The 14,716-nt window shown below is 41.8% G+C and overlaps 1 non-coding gene across 1 annotated transcript; it reads left to right on the plus strand.

The window, feature by feature from the left end:
- Nucleotides 1-12,391: 12,391 nt before the first annotated feature.
- On the plus strand, nucleotides 12,392-12,463 carry TRNAW-CCA. Its single transcript has one exon. It is a non-coding gene; the product is annotated as a tRNA-Trp (tRNA).
- Nucleotides 12,464-14,716: the final 2,253 nt, after the last annotated feature.

Raw genomic sequence — 14,716 nt, forward strand, 5'->3', positions numbered from 1 at the left:
ATCTCCTGGGTCCCAGACAGGAGGCCTTCTCCAGCACCAAACAAGGGGCCTCTGTCCTATTTTTAAAAGCTCTCCAGGAAATACCCTTGTGCCTACATTTCCTCACCACCCACTCACCTTCACCAGCTTCTGATCTGCCTTCCGCCCCACCTCTCTCTCCACCCGCTGGAGCCTCAGGAAGGACCCGGGGACCACCTCCTCAGCAGCCCCGGCCCGGTCCTCATCCTTGACCAGTTCAGCATTTGTCAGGAAATCTCTTGGCTTCTGGGACAGGAAACTCAGGATTTCCTATACTTTTTTTTTTTTTTTAATTAATTTGGCCACAAGGGGTGTTAGTTGCAGCGTGAGAGATCTGTTTCAGTTGTGGCACGTGAGATCTGAGTCACTGACTAGGGATGGAACCCAGGCTCCTGCATTGGGAGTGCAGTCTTAGCCACTGGACCACAAGGGAAGTCTCTTTCCTATCTTGGTCATATGGCCATTTCCCCAGAGACCTGAGCTTCTGAGCTTGGCTGCCCATTCCCCGCCGTCCCTCCCTAACCCCCATTGCTGAGCCTCACCTGGCGCCTCCCCACTGATGGTCCTCACTTCACAGCTCTCTTGTCAATGCCCACCCTGATGCCATGCTCTAAGGACATCTCTTCCCAGGCGCCTTTCCTGCGTGTCTGAATACCCCAGGCTGGACCAGTCATTTGCTACTCTAGAGCTGATCCTCCCTTCATACAGCCCTCTCTGAATGGCACCACCAGCCTTCCAGTAACCACTCTCCAATCTCAGCATCATCTCTAGTTCACACATTGGGCTCACCTCCTGAATCCAACCAGTTGCCAGAGTCTCTCTTTGCAATGTCTCTTTCCAGTCCCATCAAGTGCTTATTTTCTACTCTTTTCCAAACCTCCTCACTGAGCCATCTCTACCCTCTCCTCTGTCACCCCCCTCACAATCTCCACAGTACACTTCTACAAGGGTACTTTTTAAAAAGTCCAACAAAAAGACACAATCCTCTCACTTCTCTGTTCTAAGACCTTCAGTGGCTCCCATTGCAATTGGCAGAAACTCCCATATCCTAAGCCTGACACTATATGCTTCAAAATTCAGTCTTTCCAGACCCACTTCTCATTTACTTTTGCAATTTAACTCAAATTCTCGCTCATCTCTGAATACCCTATGTCCGCTTATCTATGGGCTTCTGCTTAAGCTGAACATTTCTCATATAAAGCCTTTCCTCTTCTCTGTGTTCATCAAAAATCCTACCTTCCTTCAAGGCTCGCCTCAAATGTCACTTCTTCCCGGAAGCCTTTCTGGGTTTCCCCAGCCTGTGGGGAAGGGTTTCCCTTCCCTGTGCTCCCTGGGTTTCCTGTGTCTCTCTCACCACACTCAGCACACACAACCTCATGTCACATCAGTTTGAGTATATGCCTCACTGCCACACTAGTGCCCTTTGGGCAAAGATTTTATCCTTCCAGAAGAGTAATTTGTTCATGGCTGATATTTGCTGAATTAAGTCATTGGGCTAGATAACCGTATACTTATTTACTTTTCACTGTTTGAAAATGTCCTAAGTAGATGAGCACAGAGTTGACATCAAAGGCAGGAATATAGAAGTATGTTCTGCTCACATCCATATTCTTGTCTGCAAATCAAAAAAGTAGATCAAAACCCAGTTCTTGAGTGACTGGGACCATTACTGGCTAGACCTTAATTAATCTCATGGAAAATATTCAAGGGACTTAACAAGCCTGGGAAGGAGGAGGGGGCAGGTGAGAGGGAGCCAGGGCCGCTGCTGTCAAGAAATGCTTTCTTCCTGTAACCGTATCCCCCGGGGCCGGGCCAGGAGCTCTGCTTAATCTCCCTCTCTGTGGTCACTCAGGATATGATTACTGGCATCAGATGCAAGCACATGTTTCTGTTCCATTAATCTGAGAGAGGCTGGAAAGGGAGCCACAAGGGCATTGCTGTGTTAGTTAGTTACCACCTCAAAGAGGAGCGTGAGAGAGGGGGAGGAAGGCTCTGGCAGATGGGCCGGGAGAGAGGCCTGGCGGAAGCAGAGGGAGATGAGAAAACCATGCGGAGAACAAGTTCCTGTAGCTGGGAGCCCGATCCCTCTCAGCTGTTACACCATGGGGCCTGGAGGAGGGATGCACACGCCTACACACACACACACCCCCGAAGGAACTGACAGGCACTGAGTTTCTACACCTTAGGGGTCTTGCAGTTGGCCTGACACCCCTTGGTGAGCATCATTGCTTGGGGTGTGTGGTAACCCAGGGGACCCAAATCTGTCTCACACACAGTAGCCGCCTCAGTGGGTCCCGCAGCTCAGTAATAAAGATGTGAACAGCTGACATGCAGTGTCACATGGCACTGGTGCCTTCTGAAAGCCACACTTTGCCGCTCAGCATATTTTGTTCCAGGTACCAGAGATGCACAAACGCTCATTGCCTTGTCTCGGCTACGCAGCATCTCCGCTCAGCTTGGCAGGTGGCCAGGTGATCTCTGCCTTGCCAATAGGTTTCTGCTGTAGAAAACTCAGGAAGACATTCCTCTGTCATCTGATGGGGAAAGTGGAGGACCAGAGGAGCTTGGAACACACACCTTATTCCTGCAGGGTCTGCTTTTAAAGGAGCCCTTCCCCCTCTGTCTTATCAAGATGTTGTGGCTGGGAAGGGGCACACTGCTTTAGCCAAGTCAGGACTTAAGGGCAGTTGGAAAGATTACTCCTTATGGCGACAGAAGCCCTGATTCTGTCTGCTCCATCCTATTCTCTCTCCTCCTATGCCTCATTACTACCCTCCTAGAACCTCAGCAGTGCAAACACACAATTTCTCAAAGCACAGGCCTTCAAATCGCAGATCACGCTTTCAGTTCTGGCTGGTTACATAGTGATCAAATGGAATCGGTGCATGAGGAAAGGTTGATAAAGGCAAAGGAAGAGGGGCTTCACAGAGCAAGCAAGGTTATGCTTGACCCCAAGAAAATGGGGCCATTCAGCGCTGTGGGCAGACTGGCCTTCACACTGCATCTTTCTATCTGCTGGGCCTCAGCCCAGCCGCTGTGTGCATCTGTTGCCCGCTGCTCCTCCTGCCTTCCTGCCAGGCTCCGCAGAGTGGGCGGAGAGGATAAAGTGACTGTTAACAGCAGGGTCTTAACTCCTGGCCTGGTCCCTGAAAGTACAGGCTGCAAAGCAGTTTACACTGATCAAAACATCCCACTGGCGTCTTTGGGACCCTTTCACGTCCCTGATGGCTTGCCTCCAGGAGCTACGAGGAGCTACCTTGAACTTCACTTCAGTTTAGAGACTGGTGGGGTTGTGGTGCCCACACTGGCAGGCCAGAGGTAACGAGCACATCAGGAGGCTGCTACAAATTCCCTAGATCTGGGGGCCCCAGGAGCGGGTTGGGGGAAACTCACCTCTCACTGGACGCCGGTCAGGGGCAACCAGCTGGTTGGTGAGAGGAGCCGGGCTGGGCCCAGAGCCTGCCCACCCATCCCCAAGAAGCCTGTCCAGTGTCTGCTCAGGCAGAGCGGTTATCTGACCCTGAGCCCTGTGGGTCCCAAACATCTTCCGACAGAAAACAGCACGCAGCCTTCATCAGCAGTAGATGCCAGATCACTTGGGGAACAAGTGTGGTTAACCATTTAGATTTCTTTCAGATTTACATTTACTATCACCACAATCAAGATATAGAACTTTCCCATCACCCCCAAAAGTTCCCTCAGGCTCCTTTGTAGTCCACCCTGACGGCTCTGCCCCAGACCCTGACAACCACCAGTGTGGTGGGTCTCCATGGTTTTGCCTTTCCAGAATGTCACAGTGTTGGAATTACACAGTTTGTAGCCTTTGGAGTCTGGCTTCTCTCACTTGGCATGACTCACTTCAGATATACACAAGCTGCACACACGCGTAGCTTACTTCTTTGTGTTGCTGAGAAATATTCCAATGCATGGATGTGCCACAGTTTACTTATCCATTAAATAAATGTTGAAAGACATCTGGGTTAATTCCAATTTTTTGGTGATTATGAATAAAGTTGCTATAAACATGCAAATGCTGGTTTTTCTGTGACCATGAATTTTCATTCTTCTCTGATTAATACTCAAGAGTGAGATTCTTGAATCCTTTAGTGACTGTATGTTTACCTTTTTAAGAAACCACCAGACTGATTTCCCAAATGGCTCAACCATTTCACTCCTACCGCCCTATACAGAGTTCCAGGCTTACACACACACAGACACACACACACACACACATACACACACACCAGTGTTTATTATCACTGGGTTTTCTTTTCTTTCAGACGTTCTGATAGATATGTAGTGGTAGCTCATTGTGGTTTTAATTTGCATAACTGTAATGACCAATGATTTCGTATATTTTTCATGTGTCTATTGGCCATCCATATAGCTTCTTTGGTGAAACATCTATTAAAATTTTTCCCATGTTTTATAAAGTTATTTGTGTTCTTATAATTGACTCACGAGAATTCTATGTATTGCTTTTTTGATTGAAATATAATTGACATATAAAATTAGTTTCAGGGGCATGGCATAATGACTCAAAATATGTATATATTGCAAAATGATCACCACAATAAGTCTATTGATATTCACATTGTATATGTTCTACATATAAGTCATTTATCAGATGGGTGCTTTGCAAATACTTTCTACCCTGTCTGTGTTTTTTTAATTTTCATAACACTGTCTTCCAAAGAGCAAAGTTTTCAATTTTGATAAAGTTCAGTTAATTAACTGGATTGTTTTTGGTTTTTATACCTTAGAATTCAGTGTTTAACTCAAGGTTACAAAGATTTTTCTCCTGTGCTTTTTTCTTGAAGTTTTATAGAAATATGGATTAATGTTATTATTAATATTATGATACATCTCCAGTTGTTGTTATAGAGTGTCTAATTCTTCCAGCACTATTTATTAAAGTCATCCTTTCTCCATTGGATTGCCTTTGTAATTTTGTTGAAAATCAGCCTAAAAACATATATGTGTGGTTCTATTTTTAGACTCTCTATTCTGTTTAGTTGATCTATATGTTCATCCTTTCACAGTACAAGAATATCTTGATTATTGAAGCTTCATAATAAGCCTTGAAATAGATAACATAGCTTTTCAAGACTTTTTTTTAATTGACTTGACTATTCTAGTCTTCATAAACATTTTAGAAGCAACCTGTTGATTTCTGCTAAAAAATCTTACTGGGATTTACTTGAAATTGCATTCAATCAATGGGTACGTTTGAGGAGAATCACTGTCTTCAGTTCAGTTCAGTCACTCAGTCGTGTCCAACTCTTTGCAACCCCATGGACTGCTGCACGCCAGGCCTCCCTGTCCATCAGCAACTCCTGGAGTTTACTCAAACTCATGTCCATTGAGTCAGTGATGCCATCCAACCATCTCATCCTCTGTTGCCCCTTTCACCTCCTGCCTTCGATCTTGCCCAGCATCAGGGTCTTTTCCAACGAGTCAGTTGTTCACATCAGGTGGCCAGAGTATTGAAGTTTCAGCTTGAGCATCAGTCCTTCCAATGAATATTCAGGACTGATTTCCTTTAAGATTTACTGGTTGGATCTCCTTGCAGTCCAAGGGACTTTCAAGAGTCTTCTCCAATACCACAGTTCAAAAGCATCAATTCTTTGGTGCTCAGCTTTCTTTATAGTCCAGCTCTCATATCCATACATGACTACTGGAAAAACCATAGCCTTGACTAGATGGATTTTTGTCGGCAAAGTAATGTCTCTGCTTTTTAATAAGTTGTCTAGGTTAGTCATAACTTTTCTCCCAAGGAGCAAGCGTCTTTTAATTTCATGGCTGCAGTCACCATCTGCAGTGATTTTGGAGCCCCCAAAAATAAAGTCAGCCACTGTTTCCACTGTTTCCCATCTATTTGCCATGAAGTGATGGGACCAGATGCCATGATCTTAATTTTCTTAATGTTGAGTTTTAAACCAAAGTTTTCACCCTCCTCTTTCACTTTCAATAAGAGACTTTTTAGTTCTTCGCTTTCTGCCATAAGGGTGATGTCATCTGCATATCTGAGGTTATTGATATTTCTCCTGGCTATCTTGATTCCAACTTGTGCTTCATCCAGCCCAGCATTTCTCATGATGTACTCTGCATTTAAGTTAAATAATCAGGGTGACAAGATACAGCCTTGACGTACTCTTAACAATCTTAACAATCACTGTCTCAACAATATTGAAACTTCCAACCCATAAGCATAGTATATCTTTCCCTTTATTTAGGTCTTATTTGATTCTTTCCTCAGTTTAATAGTGTTCAGAATATCGATCTTGCACGTGCTTTGTTAGATGTTAACCTGTGTCATGTTCTTAGGTGCTGCTGTAAAGAGCACCTCATGTATTTAATTTTTATTGGAGTATAGTTGATTCGCAATGTTGTATTCCTTTCTGCTGTACAGCAAAGTGAAGCAGTTACACATATACATATATCCACTCTTTTTTATATTCTTTTTCCCACATAGATCATTACAGAGTACTGAGTAGTCTTCTATGCTATACAGCAGGGTCTTATCAGTTATCTGTTTTATATATGTGCTCAGTCACTAAGCCAAACAACTTAGTCCCAGGGACATAGCCCGCCAGGATCCTCTGTACATGGGAATTCCCAGGTAAGACTCCTAGAGTGGGTTGCCATTTCCTTCTCCAGGGGAATCTTCCTAACCCAGGGATTGAACCTGCATCTCCTGCATTAGCAGGCAGATTCTTTACCACTGAGCCACCAGGGAAACCCCATTTTGTATGCAATAGTGTGTATAGGTCGATCCCAATCTCCCAATTTATCCCTCCTTCCCTTTCCCCCATGGTAACTATAAGTTTATTTTTTCATATCTGTGACTCTATTTCTGTTTGCAAATATTAATAAGTTCATTTGTACCATTTTTTCCCACATACAAGCGATGTCATGTGATGTTTCTCTGTCTGACTTACTTCACTTAGTGTGATAATCTCCAGGTCCATCCACGTTGCTGTGAATGGAGTTATTTTGTTCTTTGTTATGACTGGTAACATTCCATTGTACACATGCATCACATTTTCCTTACCCATTCATCTGTCAATGGACATTTAGACTGCTTCCATGTTGCGCTTTATTTTAAATGGTATATATTTAATTTTTTGGCCAATGATGTTTAGATGCTTTATAAAGCTTTTTATTTTGTACTGGAGTATAACTGATTAACAATGTAGTGATAGCCTCAGGTAAACAGAGAAGGGACTCAGCCATACACATATGTGTATAACGGTGTATATTATATTTCAGTTACAAACATTCATTGCTGGTGTATAGAAATAGAATCACTTTTGGCATATTGGTGGTGTGGCCTTCATCCCAGCTGACCTCACTTACTAATTCTAGTAGCTGTTTTGTGGATTTCTTAGGATTTTCCATATCAACTATGATAATATTTACAAGTGGAAGCAATTTTATTTCTTCCTTTCTAACATGTATGCCTTTTTTTTTTTTTTTCTTGCCTTACTGCACCATCTAGGACTTTCAGGACAGTTTTGAATACAAGTGTGAGAATGGAAATTCTTACCTTGTTCCCAGTTTTAGGGGGAAATTATTCAATCCTTTATCAAGTGTGATGTCAGTTGTAGGATTTGTGTAGAAGCCATTTATCAAATTAAGGAGTCTATTCTTACTTTTCTTAGAATAGATAGATAGATAGATAGATAGATCATGATCAGACTTTGAATTTCATCCAATGCTTTTTCTTGTATCTACTGAGGTGGTCATATAGCTTTTCTTCTTTAATCTGTTTATATGGTAAATTATAATGAAAAGTTTTTAAAGCATTGAATGTATTTGCATTCCTGGAATAAGCTTCACTTGATCATAATGTATTAATATTATCTTTTTTATATATTTCTGATATTCAGTTGACAAATTCTATATTTATATTCATGAGGGATATTGGTTTGTAGTTTTCTCTGCATACAATATCTTTGTCTACTAATCTCATAAAATGACTTAAGAAACGGTTGCTTCTCATCTATTTTCAGAAAAAGGTTGTGTAATATTGACATTATTTTTAACCAAAATCATCTGGTGGAATTTTGCAGTAAAGCCATCATAGGCTTGATTTTTATTTATAGAAAAGCTTTTAACTATAAATTAAGTTTCTTTGACAAGAATAATAGTGATTCAGGTTATCTGTGGCTTCTTAAATATACCTTTTAAGAAATTTGCCCTTTGATCCAAGTTGTTAAATTAATGAATATAAAGTTTTTAATAGTATTCCCTTATTAGTTTTTTAATGTCTGTGTGATGTGTAGTGATGCATCCTCTTTCAATCCTTATATTGATATTTGGAGTTTCCCAGATAGGTCAGTGGTAAAGAATCTGTCTGCCAATGCAGGGGATGCAGGTTCAATCCCTGAGTTGGGAAGATCCCCTGGAGAAGGAAATGGCAACCCGCTCCAGAATTCTTGCCTGGAAATTCCCATAGACAGAGAAGCCTGGCAGGCTACAGTTCATGGGGTCACAAAGAGTCAGACATGACTTAGCAACTAAATAACAACAACAATTGGTATTTGAGATTTTTTTTTCCCTTAATTAATCTGGGTAGAGGCTTATCAACTTTACTGATCTTAAAGAAGCAACTTTTTGTCTCATTTCCTGTCTGTATTATTTTTCTGTTTGCAATGCTATTGATTTTTGCTCTTTATTATTTCTTTTATCTGCTTATTCTTTGTTTAATTTAGCTTTTTCTTTTTTTTTAATAGTTTCTTAAGGTGATAGCTTAGATTGATTTGATTGATTTAAAGATCTTCTATTCTAATTAGGTATTTAGAGCTATACATTCCTTCTAAGCCCTGTTTCAGCTCTACCCCACATATTTTGATATGCTGTGTTTTCATTCTATTCAAATATTTTTATAATCTTCCTTGTGACTTTGACTACAGGTTAAGTCAGTTTAGTTCAGTTGCTCAGTCATGTCCAACTCTTTGTGACCCCTTGGACTGCAGCACACCAGGGTTCCCTATCCACCACCAACTCCCAAATCTCGTTCAAACTCAAGTCCATTGAGTCAGTGATGCCATCCTACCACCTCATCCTCTGTCATCCCCTTCTCCTCCTGCCTTCAATCATGCCAAGCATCAGGGTCTTTTCCAGTGAATCAGTTCTTTGCACCAGGTGGCCAAAGTACTGGAGCTTCAGCTTCAGCATCAGTCCTTCCAATGAATATTCAGGACTGATTTCCTTTAGGATGGACTGGTTGGATCTCCTTGCAGTCCAAGGGACTCTTAAGAGTCTTCTCCAACACCACAGTTCAAAAGCATCAATTCTTTGGAGCTCACCTTTCTTTATAGTCCAACTCTCACATCCATACATGACAACTGGAAAAACCATAGCCTTGACTAAATGGACCTTTGTCAGCAAAGTAATGTCTCTGCTTTTTAATATGCTGTCTAGGTTTGTCATAGCTTTTCTTCCAAGGAGCAAGCATCTTTTTATTTCATGGCTGCAGTCACCAGCTGCAGTGATTTTGGAGCCCAAGAAAATAAAGTCTGTCACTGTTTCCATTGTTTCCCCATCTATTTGTCATGAAGTGATGGGACCACATGCCATGATCTTAGTTTTTTTAATGTTGAGCTCTAAGTCATCTTTTTCACTCTCTTCTTTCACTATCAACAAGAGGCTCTTTAGTTCCTGTTATGGCTCTCTGCCATAAGGGTGGTGTCATCTGCATATCTGAGGTTATTGATATTTCTCTCAGCAATCTTGATCCCAGCTTGTGCTTCATCCAGTCTGGCATTTCGCATGATGTGCTCTGCATATAAGTTAAATAAGCAGGGTGACAGTATACAGGCTTGACATACTCCTTTCCCTATTTGGTACCAGTCTGTTGTTCCAGACTAAATGTCCAGTTCTAAATGTTGCTTCTTGACCTGCATACAGAGTTCTCAGAAGGCACGTAAGGTGGTCTGGTATTCACATCTCTTGAAGAATTTTCCACAGTTTGTTGTGATCCACACAGTCAAAGGCTTTGGCATAGTCAATAAAGCAGAAATAGATGTTTTTCTGGAACTGTCTCACTTTTTTGATGATCCAACGAATGTTGGCAATTTGATCTCTGGTTCCTCTGCCTCTTCTAAAACCAGCTTGAACATCTCGAAGTTCACAGTTCATGTATTGTTGAAGCCTGGCTTGTAGAATTTGGAGCATTACTTTGCTAGCGTGTGAGATGAGTGCAATTGTGCAGTAGTTTGAACATTCTTTGGCATTGCCCTTCTTTGGGATTGGAATGAAAACTGACCTTTTCCAGTCCTGTGGCCACTGCTGAGTTTTCCACATTTGCTGGTATATTGAGTGCAGCACTTTCACAGCATCATCTTTCAGGATTTGAAATAGCTCAACTGGAATTCCATCACCTCCACTAGCTTTGTTCATAGTGATGCTTCCTAAGGCCCGCTTGACTTCACATTCCAGGATGTCTGACTCTAGGTGAGTGATCACACCATTGTGGTTATCTGGGTCATGAAGATCTTTTTTTGTATAGTTCTTCTGTATATTCTTGCCATCTCTTCTTAATATCTTCTGCTTCTGTTAGGTCCATACCATTTCTGTCCTTTATTGAGCCCATCTTTGCATGAAATGTTCCCTTGGTATCTCTAATTTTCTTGAAGAGATCTCTGGTCTTTCCCATTCTAATGTTTTCTTCTATTTCTTTGCATTGATCACTGAGGAAGGCTTTCTTATCTCTCCTTGCTATTCTTTGGAACTCTGCATTCAGCTGGGTATATCTTTCGTTTTCTCCTTTGCCTTTAGCTTCTCTTCTTTTTTGGTTATTTCTAAGGTCTCCTCAGATAAACGTTTTGCCTTTTTGCATTTGTTTTTCTTGGAGATGGTCTTGATCACTGCCTCCTGTACAGTGTCACAAACCTCCATCCATAGTTCTTCAGGGACTCTATCAGATTTAATCCCTTGAATCTATTTGTCACTTCTACTGTACAGTCATAGGGGATTTGATTTAAATCATACCTTACTGATCTAGTGGTTTTCCCTATTATTTTCAATGTAAGTCTGAATTTTGCAACAAGGAGTTCATGGTCTGAGCCACAGTCAGCTCTTGGTCTTGTTTTTGCTGACTGTATAGAGTTTCTCCATCTTTCGGTACAAAGAATAGAATCAATCTGATTTCTGTATTGACCATCTGGTGAGGTGCATGTGTAGAGTCTTCTCTTGTGTTGTTGGAAGATGGTGTTTGCTATGACCAGTGCGTTCTCTTGGCAAAACTCTGTTAGCCTTTGCCTGGGTTCCATTTGTGCTCCAAGGCCAAATTTGCCTGTTACTCCAGGTATCTCTTGACTTCCCACTTTTGCATTCCAGTCCCCTGTGATGAAAAGGACATCTTTTTTCTGTGTTAGTTCTAGAAGGTCTTGTAAGTCATCATAGAACTGTTCAACTTCAACTTCTTCAGCATTAGTGGTTGGAGCATAGACTTGGATTACTGTGATATTGAATTGTTTGCCTTGGAAATGAACAGAGATCATTCTGTCATTTTTGAGATTGCACTTAAGTACTGCATTTCAGACTGTATTGTTGACTATGAGGACTATTTAATTTCTTCTAAGGGATTCTTGCCCACAGTGGTAGATATAATGGTCATCTGAATTAAATTCACACATTCCAGTCCATTTCACCTTGCTGATTCCTAAAATGTCAATGGTCACTCTTGCCATCTCCTGTTTGACCACTTCCAATTTACCCTGATTCATGGACCTAACATTCCAGGTTTCCATGCAATATTGCTCTTTGCTGCATTGGACTTTACTTCCATCATCAGTCACACCCACCAATGGGCATTGTTTTCACTGTGGCTCTGTCTCTCCATTCTTTCTGTAGTTGTTTCTCCACTCTTCTCCAGTAGCATACTGGGCATCTACCAACATGGGAGTTCATCTTTCAATGTCATATCTTTTTGTCTTTTCATACCATTCATGGGGTTCTCAAGGCAAGAATACTGAAGTGGTTTGCCATTTCCTTCTCCAGTGGACCACGTTTTGTCAGAACTCTCCACCATGACTTGTCCATCTTGGGTGGCCCTACATGGCATGGCTCTTAGTTTCATTGAGTTAAACAAGGCTGTGATCCATTTGATCAGTTTGATTGGTCAACTGTGACTGTGGTTTTCATTCTGTCTGCCCTCTGATGGATAAGGATAAGAGGCTTATGGAAGCTTCCTGATGGGAAAGGCTGACTGTGGGGGAAACTGGGTCTTGTTTTGGTGGGCAGGGCCATGCTCGGTAAATCTTTAAACCAATTTTCTGTTGATGGATGGGGCTGTGTTCCCTGCCTGTTGTTTGGCCTGAGGCCAAACTATGGTAGGGGTAATGGTAGTAATGGTGACCAGGCTTCCCTGGTGGCTCAGAGGTTAAAGCGTCTGCCTCCAATGCAGGAGACCCGGGTTCGATCCCTGGGTTGGGAAGATCCCCTGGAGAAGGAAATGGTAACCCACTCCAGTATTCTTGCCTGGAGAATCCCATGGATGGATAAGCCTGGTAGGCTACAGTCCACAGGGTCGCAAAGAGTCGGACACGACTGAGCAACTTCACACACACACCTTCAAAAGGACTTGTGCAAGCACTGTTATATTCAGTGTTCCTGACCCCACAGCAGGCCACTGTTGACCCACACCTCCGCTGGAGACTCCTGGACACTCACAGGTTAAATAGAATTGTATTATTTAGTTTCTAAATGCTTGTGACCTACTGAACTAATATATATATATATATATATATACACATACATACACACACATATATATATTTATTTATATATATATATTTATATATATATATCCATTTTAAGGCAACAAGACATGTCTATAGATACACAATATATATTTTATGACTCAATAAAATTACTTTTAATATGATGATTCCTTTGGATCTCAATCAATACAGACTTTTTAAAAATCTTTCACGTGGATCCAAGAGTTGGTGATCTGAGTAGCACTAGACTCTGATGTAACAGAGGCTCTGTCATATAGTGGATAAAATTATGAACTCTGAGGCCAAACTGAACTAGCTTACGACATTGACAAGGATCCTACCATATGCTATGAGACCTTCAAAGAGTTTAAGTGTCTTTATCTGTAAACATATTGCTGTTTAATCACTCAGTCATGTCTGACTTTGTGACCCCATGGACTACAGCACACCAGACTTCTGTGTCTTTCACCACCTCTCGGAGTTTGCTCGAACTCATTTCCATTAAGTCAGTGATGCCATCCAACCATCTCACCTTTTGTCATCTCCTTCTCCTCTGGCCTTCGGTCTTTTCCAGCATCGGGATCTCTTCCAATGAGCTGGCTCTTCAAATCTTGTGGCCAAAGTGTTGGAGTTTCTGCCTCAGCATCAGTCCTTCCAATGAATATTCAGAGTTGATTTCCTTTAGGATTGACTGGTTTGATCCCCTTGGTGTCCAAAGGGGATCTCAATAATCTCCAGCACACAGTTCAAAACCATCAATTTTTCACCACTCAACCTTTTTCATTGTCCAACTCTCACATCTGTACATAACTATCGGGAAAACTATAGCTTTGACTATATGGACCTTTGTAGGCAAAAAAAAAAAACCACAACTCTGCTTTTTAATATGCTGTCTAGGTTTGCCTTTGCAGTCCATGAATTGAGGTATATTGGAAGTCCTGGTCACCTCTATCTCCCTCCTCCCTCTTCTCTTCTCCGTGTAACTCCGTGAACCTCTCTGGGTGTCCCTCACTGTGGAGAAACTTTTCATCTTTAACCTAGATGTTTTATCAACGGTGCTGTATAGAAGGAGAAGTCTTAAGACTACTGTAAAAATAAGACTGAAAACCAGAAGCAGGAGGCTTAAGTCCATATCCTGAGAACACCAGAGAACTCCTGACTTCAGGGAACATTAATTGACAGGAGCTCATCAAACGCCTCCATACCTACACTGAAACCAAGCACCACCCAAGGGCCAACAAGTTTCAGAGCAAGACATACCACACAAATTCTCCACCAACACAGGAACACAGCCCTGAGCTTCAATATACAGGCTGCCCAAAGTCACACCAAACCCACTGACATCTCATAACTCATTACTGGACACTTCATTGCACTCCAGAGAGAAGAAATCCAGCTCCACCCACCAGAACACCGACACAAGCTTCCCTAACCAGGAAACCTTGATAAGACACCCGTTCAACCCCACTCACAGTGAGGAAACTCCACAATAAAGAAAACTCCACAAACTGCCAGAATACAGAAAGGCCACCCCAAACTCTGCAACATAAACAAGATGAAGAGACAGAGGAATACCCAGCAGGTAAAGGAACAGGATAAATGCCCACCAAACCAAACAAAAGAGGAAGAGATAGGGAATCTACTTGATAAAGAATTCTGAATAATGATAGTGAAAATGATCCAAAATCTTGAAAACAAAATGGAATCACAGATAAATAGCCTGGAGACAAGGATTGAGAAGATGCAAGAAAGGTTTAACAAGGACCTAGAAAAAATAAAAAGGAGTCAATATATAATGAATAATGCAATAAATGATATCAAAAACACTCTGGAGGGAACAAATAGTATAAAAACAGAGGTAGAAGATAGGATTAGTGAGGTAGAAGGTAGAATGGTAGAAATAAATCAGAGAGGAAAAAAGAAAAACGAATTAAAAGAAATGAGGACAATCTCAGAGACCTCTGGGA

Source organism: Bubalus bubalis, chromosome 17 (genome assembly GCF_019923935.1).
Source record: "Bubalus bubalis isolate 160015118507 breed Murrah chromosome 17, NDDB_SH_1, whole genome shotgun sequence".
NCBI classification, from domain to species: Eukaryota; Metazoa; Chordata; class Mammalia; order Artiodactyla; family Bovidae; genus Bubalus; species Bubalus bubalis.